At 44.3% G+C, this 20296-nt stretch overlaps 1 long non-coding RNA gene across 2 annotated transcripts in view; it reads right to left on the bottom strand.

Moving 5' to 3' along the window:
* Positions 1 to 20296, bottom strand: part of LOC123791584 (uncharacterized) — a 44965-nt gene that overhangs the window by 4407 nt on the left and 20262 nt on the right. Inside the window, exons 3-5 of one of the 2 annotated variants that reach the window (XR_015723257.1) lie at positions 9998 to 10091; positions 6240 to 6319; positions 5061 to 5283 (exon numbers count right to left, since the gene is read on the bottom strand). This is a non-coding gene — a long non-coding RNA (uncharacterized LOC123791584). Of the gene's footprint in view, positions 1 to 5060; positions 5284 to 6239; positions 6320 to 9997; positions 10092 to 20296 lie in introns of those variants that run through there. The other variant, XR_006779456.2, reaches the window with a different exon arrangement.

The following is a 20296-nucleotide window of genomic DNA, read 5'->3' as shown; positions in this document are numbered from 1 at the left end:
TCCGTCGCGTGAGCGGACTCTTCTGTTGGACGGGGAACAAGGATATACCTCCCAGAAATGCAAAGAAGAAAACAAACCAAGTTCATTTCTTTGGGTAGAATGAGTTCTTATACTTGTGGCAGTGGGGTCTGAGTCTCCCTAAGAATGCATTCTAGAAAGAGAATCTTTAGGAGTGTGAGCGAGAAAGTGCTATACTTTAGATGGCGTAATTACGAGCAGGTCGTCCATCACCTGGAACTGGATTGCACTGCCCTACATGAGATTGAATGATCCGTTGTAAGAACACTGACTGGGTCACGGAAGGTGAAGAAATGTTTAAGAACTCAAGGGGTCTGTTGGAACCGGAGGCCCATCCGTTCCTGAGAAGGTCGTGACAAGTCACATGATGCCTCTTTCTATAACCCCAACCTTTCTCCAAGGAAACCTTTGAAGGAACAAGGTCCCAAAAGAGTAGACTGGAGGACTGAAGTGGAGATAGCATGGGAGGGTGGAGGGGACATTCCACTTTTCCCTTCACCATAGAGGCTGCTGGGAACAGGTGTTCTGTAAAGCAGATTGGAACTTCTAGTGTCCAGTGCGAGGATAATGGCCTTTCACCTTTGGCCGTGTCCTTGGAGGACTGGACAGCGAACAGTGAGCGGAAGATCTCAAGCAAGAGCCTGATGGCAAAACTGCCACGGACGAGGGGGAATGGGGTCGGGGACCGTGCTGGTGCTCACGCTCTCTGTAACACTGAATATCTCGGGCCAGGGCCCAGGAAATGAGTTGAGGCACAGAGTCAGCGTCTTCGTTCTCAGCTGTGTGAACACATGGCACCTGTGATCAGATGATCTGGGTGTCATCCTGCTTCTGCACTTCTACTCGCTGTGTGACTTTAAGAAATTACCTGACCTCTCTGTGTCTTGGTTTTGCCACTTATAAAAGGAAGAGAATACGACCTGCCTCACAGGATTTTCTTGAGTATTAAATATGTTAATTCGAGTGAAGTACTTGGAGCAGTTCCCTGCACAGCAGGAATTGTGATCAAATAATTGTGTGATAAGTATTAGGGCTTCCATGTTTCTATAGCTGTTAGCTTGTGCCACAACGAGGGTGACATTTCTAATCTACAAAGCTTTCGTGGGACATCTAGGTGAACTTTCATTTAGATTAAGCTCAGAAAATGTCACAGCCACTTACTTCCGTGTGACTGAAGGTCCTCAGGCGTGTCTGTGGTGGAAATCATTAACTTACAACCGGAATACTGAGAGACTGCGAGTGCTAACATCTTATCAGCAGTAAATGTTTTGTTTCATTAGAGCGTTTCCTAAGCTGCAGAGCGACGTGGTTGAAATGCAGCTATCCTGGGTCTTAATATCAGGCTCCTTAAAGTGGAGTTCTCAAGATGGCGGCACCGAGGTTCTCCTAGTGCTTCTCACACTGGTCTCCCCAGAATTTGGGAAGAACTTGAGAATGTGCCAATTCATGTTTTTTGGACTAAAACTTTAATTTTTGGAAGTCAGTTGTTTCTCTGACTGGGGTCTATGAGAATTGCTTTTCTTTTACAAGGTGTCGGTGTGAATGGAATTTGAGGAATGTTGGTGGGGTAGATGGGACATGGGCTTTGAAACCAGGCAGATCCATGGTCCCACTCTGTCTCTATAATTTACTTGCTGGGAGACTGTGGACAAGTTACTTGGCCTCTCTGAGCCTCCGTTGTCTCATCTGTAAAATGGGGACAAGAAGACATCTGTAAAATGGCTACCCACCCTCCTGTCACGAAGAGTGTCTATAAATTATTGAGCACATAGTAGGGGCTCCGTTAAAGTTCTCTCCCATCCTTCTCTCCCTTAAAGAAAGAAGAGAGGAGTTACTCTGCTTTCTTGAAGTAAAGTAAAGAGAGATTCAATTGAGATATGAATCGGGCTTGTCCTGGAGACCTAGGGGTTCAGACAGGGGTGGTGAGATAGGCTGAATACCCCTCCCGCCCCCCACCCCTGAAAAAAAAGATAACCATGTCTTCATCCCTGGGACCTGCGAATATATTGCCTTGTATGGCAAAAGGCGACTTCACTGATGTGGTCAAGGTAAAGATCTCAAGGCAGAGAGATAGTCCAGGTGGCTTCTAGATGCAGTCCTGAGCGTCCGCATGAGAGGCGGGCACGGCACACAGAAGAGGAGAAGGAGTGTGACCAGAGAAACAGATTGGAGTGGTGTTGCCACAAGCCAACGAGTGCCCATAGCGTCCAGAAGCTGAAAGAAGAGGAAAGCAACCCATTCTCCCCCAAACCTCAGGGAGGGAGCGCCGGGCGGCCAGCACCTTCATTTTAGCCCAGTGCAACCAACTTCAGACTCGTAGTCTCCAGAACTGGTAGAACTCCAGAATAGATTTCTGTTGCTTTGGGCCACCGAGCGTGTGGTCATTGGCTGTTGCAGTGGTAGGACTGGTACAGATGGTTGGCATTATTCTTTTAAGCAGATTCAAATGGTGGCTGTGGGATGGTGATCTGTTGTGGTCCTGCTCGGCGTGGGGCACAGTGTGGGGACAGGCCTGACGGGCCTGATGGGCACTTTCTAGAAGCATGGCCAGAGAAATCCAACATTTGGGCTTTCAAATTTTGGTAGCCCCCACCCCCACCCCCAGTAGAACTGGACGTTTTCTCTCCTCTCCTGGTCATCTCTCACCACAGCATCTTGGCCCTTCCTAGGGGTGGCATCACGTGACCGATGATGAAACGGAGGAATGCTTTGTGGACCTTGGGGGCTGTCCCCATTGCGGGACCAGCTGGAGAAGGTAGCCTAAAATAAATGCCAGTCACACAGGGATATTTTAAAAGAAGAGGACGTCTTACCTTCCCCACTTCGGCTCTTCTGCAAATTTATCGTAACGTCATCCTGTCCTTAGAACGTCAAACCTGAGAGCCACATTCTGTTCCTCGGTGTCTTAGGCAATAATCTCTCGTTTAAAAAAACATAGACGATGATGTCGTGCTGACTCAGTAGAATTGCACCTTTGCACGTAAACCTTATCTTCTGTCGAGGCGTTCAAAGCACACAAGAGACAGTGCCTGGTTGTTTCCCAGCACCTACGCCAGGCAGGTCATTATTGTCTTCATCCCGCATGTACGCACAGATCGCTTTCCTGGCAATTATTTGCCCAAAGCCCCGTGGGCAGTAAAAGCCCCTGGAAAGAAAGTGACTGGAGTCTGAATTTAAAAAACAGAACTTCCTGATGAAGCCACGTCACGGCCCCGTACTGGGATAATTCTAATTTCAGGCATTCTTGGAGCAAGAGGGCATGAAAATGTAGTTATTTCTCTTTCTTTGTGGGAGTACAGGAGGGAATAGGGTAGCGGATGATTGAATTAAATCAGTTCAACTGTTGGTACTGTTTACATGTTCCGCATCTGGGGGCGCCTGGGTGGTACCGTCAGGTAAGCACCCGACTCTTGATTTCAGTTCAGGTCATGACCTCGGGGTCATGGAATCGAGCCCTGCATCGGGCTTTGGGCTGAGCATGGAGTCGGCTTAAGACTCTCCCTCTGCCAAGGAAACAATCAGAAAAACTAAGAGGCAGCCCACGGAATGGGAGAATATATTTGCAAATGACACTACAGATAAAGGACTGGTATCCAAGATCTACAAAGAACTTCTCAAACTCAATACACGAGAAACAAATAAACAAATAAAAAAATGGGCAGAAAATATGAACACTTTTCCAATGAAGACATACAAATGGCTAACAGACACATGAAAAAATGTTCAAAATCATTAGCCATCAAGGAAATTCAAATCAAAACCACACTGAGATACCACCTTACGCCAGTTAGAATGGCAAAAATTAACAAGGCAAGAAACAACAATTGTTGGAGAGGATGTGGAGAAAGGGGATCCCTCCTACATTGTTGCTGGGAATGCAAGTTGGTACAGCCACTCTGGAAAACAGTGTGGAGGTCTCTTAAAAAGTTAAAAATTGAGCTACCCTATGATCCAGCCATTGCACTACTGGGTGTTTACCCCAAAGACACAGACGTAGTGAAGAGAAGGGCCATATGCACCCCAATGTTCATAGCAGCAATGTCCACAATAGCTAAATCGTGGAAGGAGCCGAGATGCCCTTCAACAGATGACTGGATTAAGAAGTTGTGGTCCATATATACAATGGAATATTACTCAGCTATCAAAAAGAACGAGTTCTCAACATTTGCTGCAACATGGACGGCACTGGAGGAGATAATGCTAAGTGAAATAAGTCAAGCAGAGAAAGACAACTATCATATGATTTCTCTCATCTATGGAACATAAGAACTAGGAAGATCGGTAGGAGAAGAAAGGGATAAAGAAAGGGGGGTAATCAGAAGGGGGAATGAAGCATGAGAGACTATGGACTCTGAGAAACAAATTGAGGGCTTCAGAGGGGAGGGGGGTGGGGGAATGGGATAGGCTGGTGATGGGTAGTAAGGAGGGCATGTATTGCATGGTGCACTGGGTGTTATATGCAACTAAGGAATCATCGAGTCTTACATCGGAAACCGGGGATGTACTGTATGGTGACTAACATAAAAAAATCATTAAAAAAAAAAAAAGACTCTCCCTCTGCCCCTCCCTGCTCTCTCCCTCTCTCTCAAATAAATAAACAAATCTTCAAAAAAATTTAAAAAAAAAGTTCAGCATCTGTAGGGAACTTCGGTATATATTTCTTAAGCCGATGGCAGTGGCATTAGCAAACAGCCCAGTAGGGTAGGACTAATGTGATTCTACAGCAATTTCTGGCTCATAGGGGCACTTCTGCTGTGGTGATAAAACATTTAGCACTACAAAGGTCAGGGTTGGTGAGGGACTCATTTTTGGGGGTCTGTAAAATGGGCACAATATTTACATTAACCCATGGCTATGAGGATAAAAGGAAATCATGTATGTAAAGTGCTTTATAAACAGGTAAAATGCTATAGAAAACAAGATATTATGAAGTTTGGAACAATAGAATGATAGGCCCTAATACTGGATTATATTTTCTTTTTTTTTTTAAGATTTTATTTATTTATTTATTTGACAGAGAAAGAGAGAGAGCACAAGCAGAGGGAGCTGCAGGCAGAGGCAGAGGGAGAAGCAGGCTCCCTGTTGAGCAGGGAGCCCGATGTGGGACTCGATCCCAGGACCCTGTGATCAAGACCTGAGCTGAAGGCAGACGCTTCACCAGCTGAGCCACCCAGGCGCCCTGGTTATATTTTCTTCCAATGAGTCTATTTCTAATGGGTCGTCGGTGCCAAGAGCATGCCTTTAAATCTGTAAATTATTATTTCCCTGGAAAAATCAGGAGAAAAGATAGTGAAGAGAGGAAGGAAGGCCTGGGGCTAGAGGTGTTATAAAAATTTTTAATGTGTTAAGTATGAACTCTAGTTTGTGTGCTGGAATTCGAGTGTCTACCTTATAGGGGGCAGGACGCTTGGAAAATAAAGCTTTCCTGCGCTTTCTGGAATGTGGACCCTTTGTTGAGGATCTACGAGGTAAAGAATTCCATAGGAAGTATTTGTTTAACTGTAGCCAGAACTTAGCTGTGGGTAGGCCAGATTTCATCGTGCAATGTCACTGCCTCTCCAACCAGACCCACGTACTTCAGCTCGAGGGCAAAACCGCGACATTTGAACTTGAACCTTTAAAATCCAAGGCTGCTGCTTTGGCCACCAGGCCCCTCCACTCTTGTTTACCAGGACTGGGAGTTCTCATCAGACAGAGCCCCATTTACTCCATGACCCAGGAGTAAAAATGCCGAGAAACCCAAAGGGATATCCACTTTAAAATAGTGTCCAGGACACCAAAAGGATTCTGGAGCTCGGAATCAGCCCCTTACCTCATGGCAACATTTACAGGCTTCCAGAGTTAAATGCAAATGGGATTGGAATGTACGGGCTTCTATTTTTCTGTAATGACACGTTACGAGTAGAAGGAGGGCAATTTTCTTGGACATTCTTCTAAATCCAGTGCTCTTGCAGTGGCTGTTTCGGGTTTACGAAGCTCTCTGAAGGAGACCCAGGGCCCACTGCCTTCTCTGGGTGCCAGGACTCTGGGCCACACAGGCCCTTTGTCCAAGGACTATCATTAAAACCAGTCACCATTCCTTTCACTCCGCATGTGTTAGCCTCTTGGCAAAGCAGTCAAAAAAGTGGATTTTCGTACCTCGCTTTTCCCCGAGGTAATTTAATGATAACATAAGGAAAACAATGATCTGAAATATCATCTCAGACTCTGGCTCCACTTACAAGTCGGAAGAATTTTGTGAGGAAGGAAAGAAATGTGTCTGTTCCTCTCATCTGACTTTGAAAAATCCATATCCTATAACCTGAAAGGGAAAAATAAACATAGCCCATGAAATTTGGTGACAAAAAGGAATGAAAATGTTCTTACACACACACACACACACACACACACACACACACACATCCCAAAACTGAACCGTATTCTCTGCAGGTTTAAAAGCAACCTTTGCCAAAATCTGCTTTCTGGAAACTTTCCCCTAGACCTGGCTCCTACCAAGTGGGTTGGCTGCAGGACACAGGCTTGGAAGACTGTGGTTTGGAATGTGTGAATGTTAAAATCAGACATTGTTCCTTTTTCTTTGTAACAACAACACGTCTTTGGTTTTGGCCGTGTCCAGGCTGGGCTTTTGGGTCCTGCCTGGTTTCGTGTGTCGCGGCAGGTCAGCGCTCCCGAGGAGGGCCTGCTACTTTCGGATCATTTTCTTTCTGACCAGCATTTGCCCCTTCCTCACGACGCCCTTGAGACCCTAACAGACACGATTTCCACGTTGAAATGCAGAAGTGACTGCGTGAAAGGGAAATGACTCGTGGGAGGCCACACAACAAGCTGGAAGAAGAGTCTGGATTGGGACTTGGGATTCCCACGTCCTCCCCGGGTCTGTAAACCGGGTGTCCCAAGGAAGGTTTCCGAAGACACTGAGCCCGCAGACACGCGCTGACCCACGGGCGGCAGCTGAGACCCCAGACTCGAAGTCACTTTTGCTGGACCTTGGAGGTGAGCAGGTCCCTCTGCCTCAGTTGTATGTAGAGCCGTTCAGGAGGGAAGTGGGAATGTGCTTGGCTAGACGCGCTGAAGAGGCTACTTAGGGGAGCAGCGGTGGCCTGAGACACTGGGAACTGTCCGCAATTAGTGTAAGATGCTTCCTGACTCCAGGAAGACTTCCTGATGGAGGAGGGCGTGGAAGGCAGCGCGTGGGACACGGGAAAGGATCAGTGGGTGACAACGAGTCAGGGCAATGGGAGGGTCAGGGAGGACCAGGGATCTTGTCATCAGTCTTATTTGTCTAAAATGAAAACCAGAGCCATGCTGTGTATTATTTCGAATTGTTGTATGCATACATTTTCTAAGTGAACTGTTTATAGCTGCTTTATGAGATTGGTAATTTTTATACTATTTCTGTATATTTGATAAAATCAGATTAAAATCATCTCTTCGTTTCCTTTTTTTAAAGATTTATTTATTTATTTGTGAGAGAGAGAGAGAGAGAGAGAGAGATCGGGGGTGGGAGGGCAGAGGGAGAGGGAAAGAGAAAATCCTCAAGCAGACTCCATGCTGAGTGTGGAGCTGAATGTGGGGCTTGAAACCAGGACCCTGAGATCATGACCTGACCAAGAGCTGGACGCTGAACTGGCAGGTACCCAGGCTCCCCTGAGCACTACACTTTAAATGGGTGAAACTGTATGGTATTTGAATTATATTTCAATAAAGCTGTTTAAAAAAAAAGTGGTTGGATATCCCTATTATCTCTCCTGTCCAAGAAGATATTTTCTGGACTAGGGAAGATCATACATAGTTCAGGGTGGGGGTACCACACTGAAATCAGAGATATTGAGTAAAAGTTTGCTTAATGAATGCTGATCCATGTATCACCTCTTTGTTCATCAGCTTCTAGTCTGCTGGAAGCCAGTTTAGGCCTTCCATCCAAGAAGAAAATTGGAAGTCTTCTCTGGAGAATCTGTCCAGCCCTTGAGAAAAGATCTAATGACCCCCATATGGGCGGGGGGGGGGGGGAGGGGCGTGTCTCCTAATGACGTGGCCTGGCTACCTAGGTCTGCAGCGAGACCCACCGTTCACAAGCCCCACGTATGCACACAGATTCCAATCTGTTTCTTTGTACACATTTCTTACGTATAAGTGGACATTCAGAGGTCCCCAGACATTTGAGGAAAACTTCTAATATGAAAACAGAAAACATATAAACAGGAAAAGCTATTTGGATGAAACAGAGAGGAAAGGAGAAGAATCATTCAAAAGAAAAGCTGTAATTAGTATCCTCAGAGTGATACGGGAAGATTTTAAACCTATGAAATAAGAACAGATTACTATTAGAAAAAAATAAAAAAGAAAGAAACATCCAGGACGGTTTTCCAGAACATAAGGCTGTTTGTTGCAAATAAGAGGGGCCCCCTGAGTGCCTCCCACATCGAAGGGAGATAGACTCCCAGCAAGGCTGGGCCACATGGAACCTCAGAAGACTGGAGGCAAGGGAAAGACTCCACGAGAGGAAAACAATAGTCAATACACAAAGAATCAGGAATCAGAGCATCACCCCCTTCTCAACAGTCCCCTTGGAAGCCAGAACACAATGCAACGATGTCTTCAAAACTCTGAGGGAAAATAACCTAAAACCTAGAATTTTATACTCAGACACATTCTCAGTGAAGTGTGAAGGTAGGTTAAAGATATTTTCAGACATTTAAGTGCTCCCCAATTTATCTTCACCAAAAAGGAAGAGAAACCCAAAGAGGAAGGTATGGGATCCCTGAAACAGAAGATCCAACCTGGAGGAAGCTCAGGGAATCCTCTGGAAGATGGGAATGGAAGAGACCAAGATGACAGCTTACAGAGCAACCGATCCAGACTGAAGTGGATCGGGAGTTTCCAGGAAAGGCTTCTTCACGAAGATGAGATGAATGGAGGACCTAATGGGATTAACTCTATTGAGAACTCTGCCCAACTAAGGAAGAATTTGGAGATGATTCTATCTTAAGTGCATAAAAAAAGGGAACGAATTAAAAAACCAAACAGGACTATAATTAATCGCAAGGAAAATAAAATGATCAGGAAAGACACAGTCACCATAGTAGACTACATGGCTTAGTTCTTCATTATGCCACATGGTCGAGATAACATAAACATGGAATATTTAACCAAAACTACATTTTAACTACGTTGTAGAATGAGGACTGAGGAGGAAATGGATATGGGATGTAGGTGGAGGACTGGGATGGGGAGAGAGCCCCACGTCCTTATCCTCCTGGGTGGGGAGTTAATAGCAAAGACCTGAAACTGACAAACCACAAAGTAGCAAGATAAGCCTCCTTTTTAGAAATATGGAAGTAATCGTTAGGAGAATCAGTGGAAAGCGTTGCCACTAAGGTGTAGGAAGCAAAGACGGATTCAGAAAAATACTTATTTTCATAATAAGCCTTATAAATCACTTGATCATTTTCAAAATTATGTGCAAGCATCATTTGGATAAAAATAAAAGCGAGTTCTGGGTTCAAGTCCTGGTGGACTCGCCCTCCTCCCCCCAAAAAGGCGGGAAAAAAAGTGAAAAAGACTAATACTCAACAATAAGAAAATGAGCAACTGGATTAAAAAATAGGCCGAAGCCGTTAACAGTCATCTCACTGAAGATGATCTCCACATGGCAAACAAGCAGAGGAAAAGACGCTCCATATCCTATGTCTTCAGGGAAATGCAAATTAAAACTACGACTCTGCTACACGCGTATCAGCACCGCCAACATCCGGACCACCGATGATGCAACGCTGGTGAGGATGTGAACGACAGGACGTCTACTTCATTGCCGGTGGGGGTGCAGAGTGGCATGGCTACTGTGTAAGACAGTTTGGCAGCTTCTTACAAAATTAAACATACTCTTACCAGTCATGCTCCCTGGTATTTACCCAGAGGAGTGGAGAACTGACGTCCACGCAAAAACGTGCATGCGGATGTGTTTTGGAGCTTTACTTACGCGTGCCCGAACTTGGAAGCAACCAAGATGTCCTTCCACAGGCGAATGGATCAATAAACCGTGGTCCATGCTGACAGTGGGCTATCATTTCGTGCTGAAAAGAAAGGAAGCCATGAAGAGTCGTGGAGGAGTCTGAAATGCGCATTACTGCGTAAAGAAGCCGATCTGAGAAGGCTGCGTACGGTATGATCCCAAGTCTGTGACATTCTGGAAAAGGCAAAGTTATGGAGACAGTGGAAGATAGGCGGCGGCCAGGGGTGGGGGAGGGGCACCGAGGGCTTCTAGGGCAGTAGAACTATTCCGTGAGATAATATAATGCTGGATACACGTCATTATACATTTGTCCGAACCCACAGAATGTACAACACCAGGAGTGAAGCCTGGTGTCAACTCTGGACTGTGGGTGTTAATGACGTGTCTGTGTAGGTTGGTCACTGGTAATGAGTGTCCCGCTCCGGTGGGGGACGCTGTGGCGAGGGGGGTGCAGGGGGTATATGGGAAATCTGTACCTTTTTACTTTCGCTTAAGTTTTATTATTTATTTATTTACTTATTTAACTTTTAAAGATTTTATTTAGTATTTTGAGAAAGGGGGGCAAGGGCAGAAGGAGAGAAAGACTCTCAAGCAGACTCCCCAGGGATCGCAGAGTCCAACACAGGGCTGGATCTCACAACCCTGAGATCATGACATGAGCCGAAACCAAGAGTCCGATGTGCTCAACCGACGGAGTCACCCAGGCGCCCCTATTTATTTATTTTTTACAAGTAGTCTCCACGCCCAATGGAGGGCTTGAATTCACGACCCTGAGATCGGGAGTCACACGCTCTACCCAGTGAGCCACCCAGACGCCCATAGAAATCTGTACCTTTTACTCAATTTGCTGTTACCCTGAAACTGCTGCAGAAAATAAATGTCATTAAAATGAATAAATAGGGGTGCCTGGGTGGCTCAGTCGGTTAAGCACCTGCCTTCCACTCAAGTCATGATCTCGAGGTGGAAGGATCAAGTCCCAGTCAGGATCCCTGCTCAGCGGGGAATCTGCTTCTCCCTCTGCCACTCACCCCGCGTGTGCTCTGTCTCTCTCTTTCTCTCAAATAAATAAATAATTAAATCTTTAAAAAAATAAAATGAATGAATACATTAAAAAAAGAGAACGAAAGGGATGGCTACTGCCGTATTCTCCTGGAGTGCATTTCCTAGCATGTGCTACTCTAGAAAAGAAGGAGAAAAACCCATAGCTACTTTGAAAACATGTATTTAAAGCTGATTCTAGAACGTGGTGTCCTGGGTGGGGAAGGCCAGATGGTGCCCTCACAGCGGCCCCCAGATATAGTCTGTTCCTGCCTCAGTGACGTCCAGGACCCGCGCAGCGCAGGGCCCTTCCTCCACACCTCTGCTGAGCCAGGATGCCCTTAGGGCGCTAACATTATTTAGAGTAACATGGAGTCTTTACACCGAAAGGGGCTTAAAAGAAGTTCAGTGGAAATCCATTGTTTAACACATGAGAGTCCCGGGGCTCAGAGAAATTAAGGAAATTCGAGGTAGAGCACATCTGGGGGTAGAATGTGTTTGCCATCCATTAGCTCACAGTCACCCCAAGATGTACGTGATGGTAGTGTCCCTGTGTTTACACAGATGAGGGCAGAGAGGCTCGGGGCTTTACCAGAATCCGCACTGACTGTGAGCAGCTGGTCTACCCTCGGCACCAGGCCGCGCCCTCCAGCACCTGTCTGCATAGGAATCCAGCTACCTGGTGATTGTATGGTTTGGCTGTTTGTTTTGAATTTAGTTGCATGTGGGGCAGTTCATCCCCTCCCATGGTTGTTTTCCAGCTTCCCTGTTCCAACTTTACCTTGCTCTGAGAGTGCCATCCTCAAAGTGACTGTGAATTTTTGTCCCGTCCCAGGATTCTGAAATCTTCCTGTTGATGGCCACTCTAATGTCCCCTTGATCCATGGCCAAATGTGTCACCCAAAGAGGTTTACCTGAAAACCTGATGTTTCATTCATTCATGGATGTATTGCTGCTGCTGCTTCTTTTTTTTTTTTTTTTAAGATTTTATTTATTTATTTGAGAGAGAGTTAGGGAGAGAGATCACGAGTAGGGTGGGAAGAGTAGAGGGAGAAGCAGGCTCCCCGCTGAGCAGAGAGCCGATGCGGGACTTGATCCCAGGACCTGAGGATCATGACCTGAGCCCAAGGCAGACGCTTCACTGACTGAGCCACCCAGGCACCCCTGATTTATTACTTTTTTCAGCAAATATTGAGTACCGACCGCAGGCAAGGCTTTGGGTATAAGCGAGCTTAGCAGACGTGGTCCCTGCACTTCGGGGAAAGACAGACATGAAATAAGCCATCTGATCGATACTTAGAATTACAAGGACCTGAGACAAGAACACACAAGAGTTTGTGTGTTAAGAGCCTAAAGCAACTTGTGTGGCCAGAGTGTGGTCCATGAGAGGAACGTGGGAAGAAATGAGGTTCCAGAGTTAAACTGAAATCTGATCAGGCAGGACTTTGTAGGCCATGTAAGGATGTTTTCTTTTCCGTTAGATGCAAGGAGAAGCCAGTGACGGTTTTACAGTATGTTTAAAAGACCTCCCAGGCCACTGTGGGGAGGGCAGGAGGAGGGGCCAGGCTGAGAACGTGTTGTAGGATTCCAGTCGAGCGGCGGTGGGGGCCCTGGAGGTGGAGAGCCACGGACAGACTGTGAAAAGCGTGGAAAGTGGCATCGGTGGCATTTGGTAACGGGTTAGCTCTTACGAGCAAAAAGAGGAGGAAGTTTGCAAAGATGCCTCCTGGGTTTGTGACTTTAGCAGAGGAACAGATGGTCGTTGAATTTACTTAGATAAGGAGGATGGGAGGGGGAGGATCCTGAGTTCAATTTTGGACAAGTTGAGTGTGAGATGGCTGAGGAGGCAGCTGGCTATGCGAGCCTGGAGCTCAGAAGAAAGGTCTGGGCTGGAGATAAAAATATGGGAGTTAACTGCCTTGGGGTGATATTTAAAGCTGTGGGACTAAGTGAGATCACCGTTGGTGGGGGGGAGTGTAGGGAGAGCAGGGAAACAGCCCTTCCCTGCCCCCCCCCCCACGCGCCCAAGGAGAGAAGAGCCCACCGCCTCTAATGACAGAGGTGGAGGGGAGGAGGGAGAGCTGGCAGTGGGATGAGCCTGAGCAGGAGGGAGGAGAGGAGGCGTGGCTGACAGAAAGGCCTAGGGCCTGTTTCAACACTGGTCAGACAACTGTGCTGAATGCCAATGAGGGTGTGGTGGGGGGCTGGAAAGCACTGGCTTTGGCATTTGGACGGTGGATGCTGAAGCTTCCCCCAAGTCCTCCCAGAACCCCGACTGCAGGCATCTCCCAATTGTGTGCTCAGTCTTGACACACTGGTCTGAAGTCAGCTATGGTGGGAGTGTTCACACTGCGACCTTAACAAACACGGCCAAGGAGGACCCTTCAGGTAATGAGCAAATTCAGTGAGACTAGTAATATACTGCATGTTAATTCATTGATTTTAAATAAAAATAGAATAAAATAAATTAAATTGTTGGGTTATTTTTTCCTTGGAAAGCCTCCCTCAACTGTGATTCCATTCATAGCAGAACGAAGGGGGGACCAACCTTCTGCACGCTCTCTGGTCCCATCAGAATGTTTTCAGAACATTTTCCATGAAAATGAATGGTCTTCCAAGAAACCAGCTGAGTGTCTCAACTTCCTTTGAAGGAGGCTTTTACCTTTGCCACAGGACTCCCTAAAGTCTTAGGCTTTTAGTCACTAATCTTTGAAAATTTGATGAAGACCAAAAGGAAAAAAATTCAGTGTGGTCATATGAGGAATTTCTTCCAACTCTGAGTTAGCCGTAAGAAATTCCAAGAAGCATAAGCAGTAAACCACATTTCATTGACTCCTGGGTTTATTTACTTGGTAGAAATAATCATTAGAAGATTCCAGAATTCAGGGCTGAGAGTTGACATTTTCCCCCTTCTTGCTTTTTCATTAAAAAAATATGCTTGCTATTCCATGAATATATAGATAAGAAAATTAACTGGAAGGTGGAGAGTTTGGACATTTTCAATGTCATGACAACTGGATTGGATCATTTGGCAAATGAGCTAATTATTAGATACTCTCAGGTGTTAAGACAAAAATCATTATTTTAGCCGCGACGTGTAGTCATAGACTTGAGTCTTGGTCTTGCCTAAAAATGAACCAAAGATTGACCTGAATGCATTGCAGACTCCTGAACTTACTAAAGAAGTCAGCGTGTTCTAAAGTCCAGATGGTTCTAAAAGCTTCTTCTTTGACATGTCTTTACTCCAAACACATAGCAATGACAAACAAAATTTATCAAGCCTAAAAACTAAATAAACACTTCCGTGGACCCAGAATTGGGACGGAAACATGAAGCTGTGAGCTAAGCGAAACCCACAAGCTTCCTGGGCTCTAGGTCCGGAACCAGGCAATATTAGCCAGAATTTGGCTTTTCCAGAGTAAATTAGAATAAGAGTTCCATGCCGAGATCGGAGACTGAAGCCAGACTCCCTGCTTGAAGCCAGAGGCAGAGGCAGGCTCCTCCTACTCATGAAAAAAAAATAGAAGCTGTTTCCGCCTGGCCTAGAGCTTTTAGCAAACTGTAGACTCAGGGGAGAGAGGACACAGAACCTTGCCACGTGACTAGGAGAGGGAGCAGTCCAGCGCCTGGCTTGGTACCCGGACCTGGGCTGTCCTCAGTATCACCGTGAGCCGCATCTCTGAAGTTCCATCAGTAGACTGGTCTGAACGGGGGTCTAGGGAGCCAAGGGCAGAGTGAAGGCAATAAAAAACAAAAACAAAAACACCCCCAGCAGACAGGGAGGGGAAAGCACTGGAGGGGTAGAGGAGGGAAGAGAAACACAGACAGGTCTCCAAATGATCTCCCCAATCCAAACCCAATGCTGAGAAAGGCAGCCAACAAAATGAAACAAAAACACGAATTGATTCCTGTTGAAACTAATTTTATGGGCCCGCTGGGGAAAAGGTTTAATGTGTTTAGAACGTTCAGGGAACTTCCATTTTAAAAGAGCAAGAGCACGATGGAAAAATGCCAGCATAAATGGAGTCAGGATGCATGGGTACCAAAAAGCACAACTTTAGAAACCTTGGAAATGAAAAATAGAGTGATCAAAATAAAATCCAATAGGTCAGCTAAGCTCTAGACAGGAAAGAGTTCAAGGGAAAATTAGTGAGCTGGAGAGGGTTCTGAGGCTCTCCCCCAGAAAACGGGACAGAGACAGCGGATGAAAATGCAGGGCGCAGATAAGAGAGAGGGTGGGTCGATGGGCCCTGGCCTGCATCCACGAGGGGGAGAATGAGCACTGTGGTGGGGAAACAGTTCCCAAGAGGCACTGGGTCAGGATTTTCTCCAGTTAACCATCTGAGGTCTGGGGGGGGGGGGGTCGTAGGGAGTGCCAAGCAGGAGACACACGAATCCTCCCACCTCAGTGAAACTGCCTGACATTGAAAATACATAGAAAACTTAAAAGCCTTGAGAGAAAAACAAAACAAAACAAAAAGACGCATCGCCCTCCCAGGAATGAGAATTAGACCGATAGCTAACTTTTCATGGGCCGAAGACAAGGAAGCAATGTCTTTGTGGTGCCGAGGGAAGTGGCTGAGAACCGAAAACCTCATACCTCTTTAAGTTACTATTCAGCAGTGAAAGGCAGTTTAAGACATTTTCGAAAATACCGTGATCAAGGTTATTTCGACTCCTAGACCCCCATGAAAATAGCCAGCATGGATGTATTTTGACAAAAACAAAAGGAAATAGTGGTTGAAAATGATAACACAGAAATCGATGAACTAGTTAGTGGATTTGATTTTCTCACAAACCTCACCATTTTTGCATTTATTAAAGGGATGAACTCTAAGGGCGCCTGGCTGGCTCAGTGGGGGGAGTGTGCATGCAACTCTTGATCTCCAGGTTGTAGTTCCAGCACTGTGCTGGGTGCAAAAATTACTTAAAAATAAAATCTTTAAAAAGGGAGGGGAGGGGTGTCTGGGTGTCTCAGTCTGTTGAGCATCTGACTCTTGATTTCGGCTCAGGTCATGATCTCAGGGTCCTGGGATCAAACCCCAAGTTGGGCTCCCCACTCAGCAGGGAATCTGCTTGTCTCCCTCTCCCCCTGCCCCTCCCCCCACGTGCTCCTCCCCAATAAATAAATAAACCTTTCTTAAGAAAGAGGATGAACTCTAGACACAACTCTAGATCAAAAAAAAAAAAAAAAAAAAGCTACAGGGTGTTAAGGATGGGAAGAAATGAAGATTATTCAACGGGAAGTTAATATAGCCGAAGATCAGTGTCATGTCAGAAGAAAGGACAAAAACACTGGATAATTTTAGATGCTCTTAGAAAGTGGTTAGTTAAGTATGTATGTTAACCATTTCAGGACAATTACCAAAATAAATAAAATATAATGCCTAAGTCAATAGAAGAGGAAAAGGGGAACACAGAAAATGTAATGCAAGACAAGGCAGGAAAAGTGTGAAGGGAAGCAAAGGAAGGTAAACATGAAGTGAAAAAAAAAAAGGGAGTTAAACATAAATTCAAATATTATCATTCACCTTTGCAACCATAGATGATAAAAATTGATTTTAAAAAAGAGATAATTATAGTAAGGAGAGCACGTATTGCATGGTGCACTGGGTGTTATACGCAACTAATGAATCATCGAACTTTACATCGGAAACCGGGGATGTACTGTATGGTGACTAATATAATATAATAAAAAAAATTAAAAAAAAATAAAATAAAAAAGAGATAATTAGAATGAATAAAAAAACAAAGTCAGTTATATACTGCATACAAGAGACATATCTAACACAAAACAATACAGGGAAATGAAAAATGAAGGAATAGAAAATGATTCACAGTAAAAAAATATTTTTTTTAAGATTTTATTTTTAAGTAATCTCTACACCCAACATGGGGCTTGAACTTACAACCCTGAGGCCAAGGGTCATACGCGCTACTGACTGAGCCAGCCAGGTGCCCCACACTGTAAAAATATTAACAAAAAGAAAGCTGATATGGATATCTTAATATCAGATGCAATAAAATTTTCAAACATAAAACATTAATAACAACAAAGAGGGACAAAATATATATTAACAACATGCTTCATAACATACAGTCATAAGCCTATGGGTACCTCAAAAACCGACCATATTATAGAGAAATTTACCAATCTATTGTAATGGTAAAAGATTTTAACACACTTTGGACAGCTATCACAGAATAAAAAAATTAACAACTACCCAGAATATTTGAACATAAGACTTTAAAATTTGATCTGATGCATGTATTAAATATATATAATACTCTGAACCAAGCAAATGAAGAATATATGCAATCTATTCTTTCAGATTATCTATGGAATTTTACAAAAGAAATTTATCACAATACTAGATTAAAAAAGTATTCTCAACAAATTTTTAAGAGATCAATATCTTACAGACCATAATCTGACTAGAATTCAATTAAATCAGAATCAACACTGGAAATGTGATTTAAATTTCCACATGTTTTGAAGATTTTACTTATTTATTTTGTCAAATGAAAGCCAGTTCCACTCACTTAATTAACCTAGCGATTCATCTTACCTGGTTTCATACAGTAAAGACAGTGGTCTTGTAATAACAGGTCAGCGAAGGAAAAGTGACATCGGTCCGGATTTAAGGGCTTCTACACGAATTTGGGTAAGCAGTTCACCCATATATTAATACATAATTCACAGTCACATTTATTTCTAAAGCCAATTCTAAAAATTTGGACAGGGTAGCATTTCAATCTATTTTAAAGACTTGGACGGGTAGATGACCATATAATAGTTACGTCTCTGCCCTTGACTAGTACTGGACACTATTTTCAGACTTCTATTTTTAATTTTTAATTTATTTTATTTTATTTTTTATGCCTTTTTTTTTTTTTTTTTTTTTTTTGAGGGAGAGAGAGAATGAGAGAGTGCGGGCCAGGGAGACAGAATCTTAAGCAGGCTCCACACCCAGCATGGAGAGTGACATGGGGCTCCATCTCACAACCCTGAGATCATGACTTGAGTCGAAACCAAGAGCCAGATGCTCAACTGCCTGACCCACCCAGGCGCCCCTATTTTCAGGTTTTTAGATGAAGAGCAAGGGACGGAGAAGTGTGCTCTTAGCACAGTGCGGGGGGGGGGGGGGGAGCTGTGGAGTTTGAAAAACAATTTCTAGAAACTTTTAATTTTAACCATTAAATCAATATTTAGTGGCCTTGTACCCACGGAGCACGTACATTTACCTACTCTAATCTTTCTGTGTGGTTATAAAAATAGACGTAGAAGAAAATGAGAATGGACGGACCTATTTCTCTCTATATTCATATTCACTCTCGAGATGGAGCTCTGCAAGCCCGCTGAGCTGGTACTCCGCTTAGCTCTATTTTCTGTCTGCTTCTTAACAAGGGACTCCACATTCCTCATAGGATCTACGTTTTGCTTTAACTGCTAGGTTCTTGGCTTTGCTCTTTTCATGTCAGCTTTAGCCTTCAACAGCTGCTTTAATAGTGATTTCTCAGCTTAAGACTCGGACTTGCTTCCCGCCTGCCCCTGAAATGTCCTGCAATTTTATTTATTGTTTCCTGAAGTGAGGCTCTCACTCATATTTTCCACAAATGACAGCCTTTTCCCAAAGGGGACCCAATTAGTCGAGTCCTTCTCCAGCTCCACTTAAAAGCCAGAGTTAAATGCAAATACAATTGCTTCCATTCCCTGCCCCCCCCCCCCGCTGTGCTTCTCGGATATGATCTCAAGTATCAAACGTTACCGAATGAAACCACAGAAAACTGAAGAGCCAAAGCAGTCCTGAGAAGGAAGTAAGCGGGAGGCAACCCACTTGCTGATTTCAAACTACACTACAAAGCTGTGGTAATCCAAACAGTGTGGGACTGGCAGAAAAATAGACACGTAGACCAACGGAACAGAATCAAAAGCACCAGAAATAGACCCATGCATATCTGGTCAAGTAACATTTAACAAGGCAGCCAAGCATACCCGATGGGGAAAGGATAGTCTTTTCAATACACGGTGTTGGAAAAACTAGATTAACACACGCAGAAGAATGAAATTGGACTCTTGTCTTATACCACTCTCCAAAATTAAGACTTAAATGTAAGACCTGAAATCATAAAGTTCCTAGAAAAAAACAGAGGGGGAAATCTCCTTGACATTGATTGTGGCAATTTTTTGGCAAAACACAAACAACAAAAGCCAAGATGAATAAGCGGGACTATAGCGAATGAGAAAACTTCTTCACAGCAAAAGAAACAGGCAACAAAATGGAAAGGCAATCTATGGAATGGGAGGAAATATTTGTCAATTTTATATCTGATAAGGTGTTCATATATCCAACATTTATAAAGAACTCCTACAACTCAATAGCAAATAGTGAAAAAGGAAAACGGGCAGAGGAACTAAAGAGACATTGTCCTAAACAAGGCATGCAGATGGCCAGCAGGCTCACGAAAAGGTGTTTGACATCGCTCATCATCAGGGAAATGCAAATCGAAACCACAGCGAGATGTCATCTCACACCTGCTGAGATGGCTATCATCAAAGAGACAAGAGACAAGTGTTGGCGAGGGTGATTAGAGAAGGGATCCTCAGGTACGGTTGGTGGGAATGCACACTGGTGCAGCCGCCATGGACAAAGACAGGGAGGTTTTTCAGTGAACTTCGCAGAAGTTAACATCTTCCGGAGCAACTAACCAACATTAAACTGTTTCGGTAGATGAAGAAGGTTTACCATATCTACGGCCCAAATCATGTTCAACAAGTAAAAACTAAAACTGTGCTAAATATTGGAACTCTTAGTCAGCATTCCCTAAGTGAAAAGGAATCCTTCCCTTTTTATCTACCCACAATACAAGGTAAATTTCAAAACCTGGGAGGACTTACAAAGCATGCCAATATCTTTCTCAGGTTTATAGTAATTTTAAGAACTTTGTAATGGAAGCTATAGGTAAAATAAAAGCATACTAACTTGAATATTATTGAAAAACTTTCTTGAAGAAAAGAAATTAAAGTAGAATTACCGTATGATCCGACAATCCCATTTCTGGATATATATCCAAGGAAAAGGAAAACAGAGTCTTGAGAAAGATCTGCCTACTCATGTTTAGTGCAGAGCTATTCACCACAGGCGAGGTATGGAAACAAGCTCATCGTCCATCAACAGATGAATAGATACAGAAGATGTGATATATACGTGATATATAATATGGGAT

The sequence above is a fragment of the Ursus americanus genome, chromosome 2 (assembly GCF_024610735.1).
Source record: "Ursus americanus isolate L20-20 chromosome 2, mUrsAme1.1.p, whole genome shotgun sequence".
Classification (NCBI taxonomy): Eukaryota; Metazoa; Chordata; class Mammalia; order Carnivora; family Ursidae; genus Ursus; species Ursus americanus.
The sequence above is the reverse complement of the archived record's forward strand: the minus strand, read 5'-3'. Positions and strand labels throughout refer to the sequence as shown.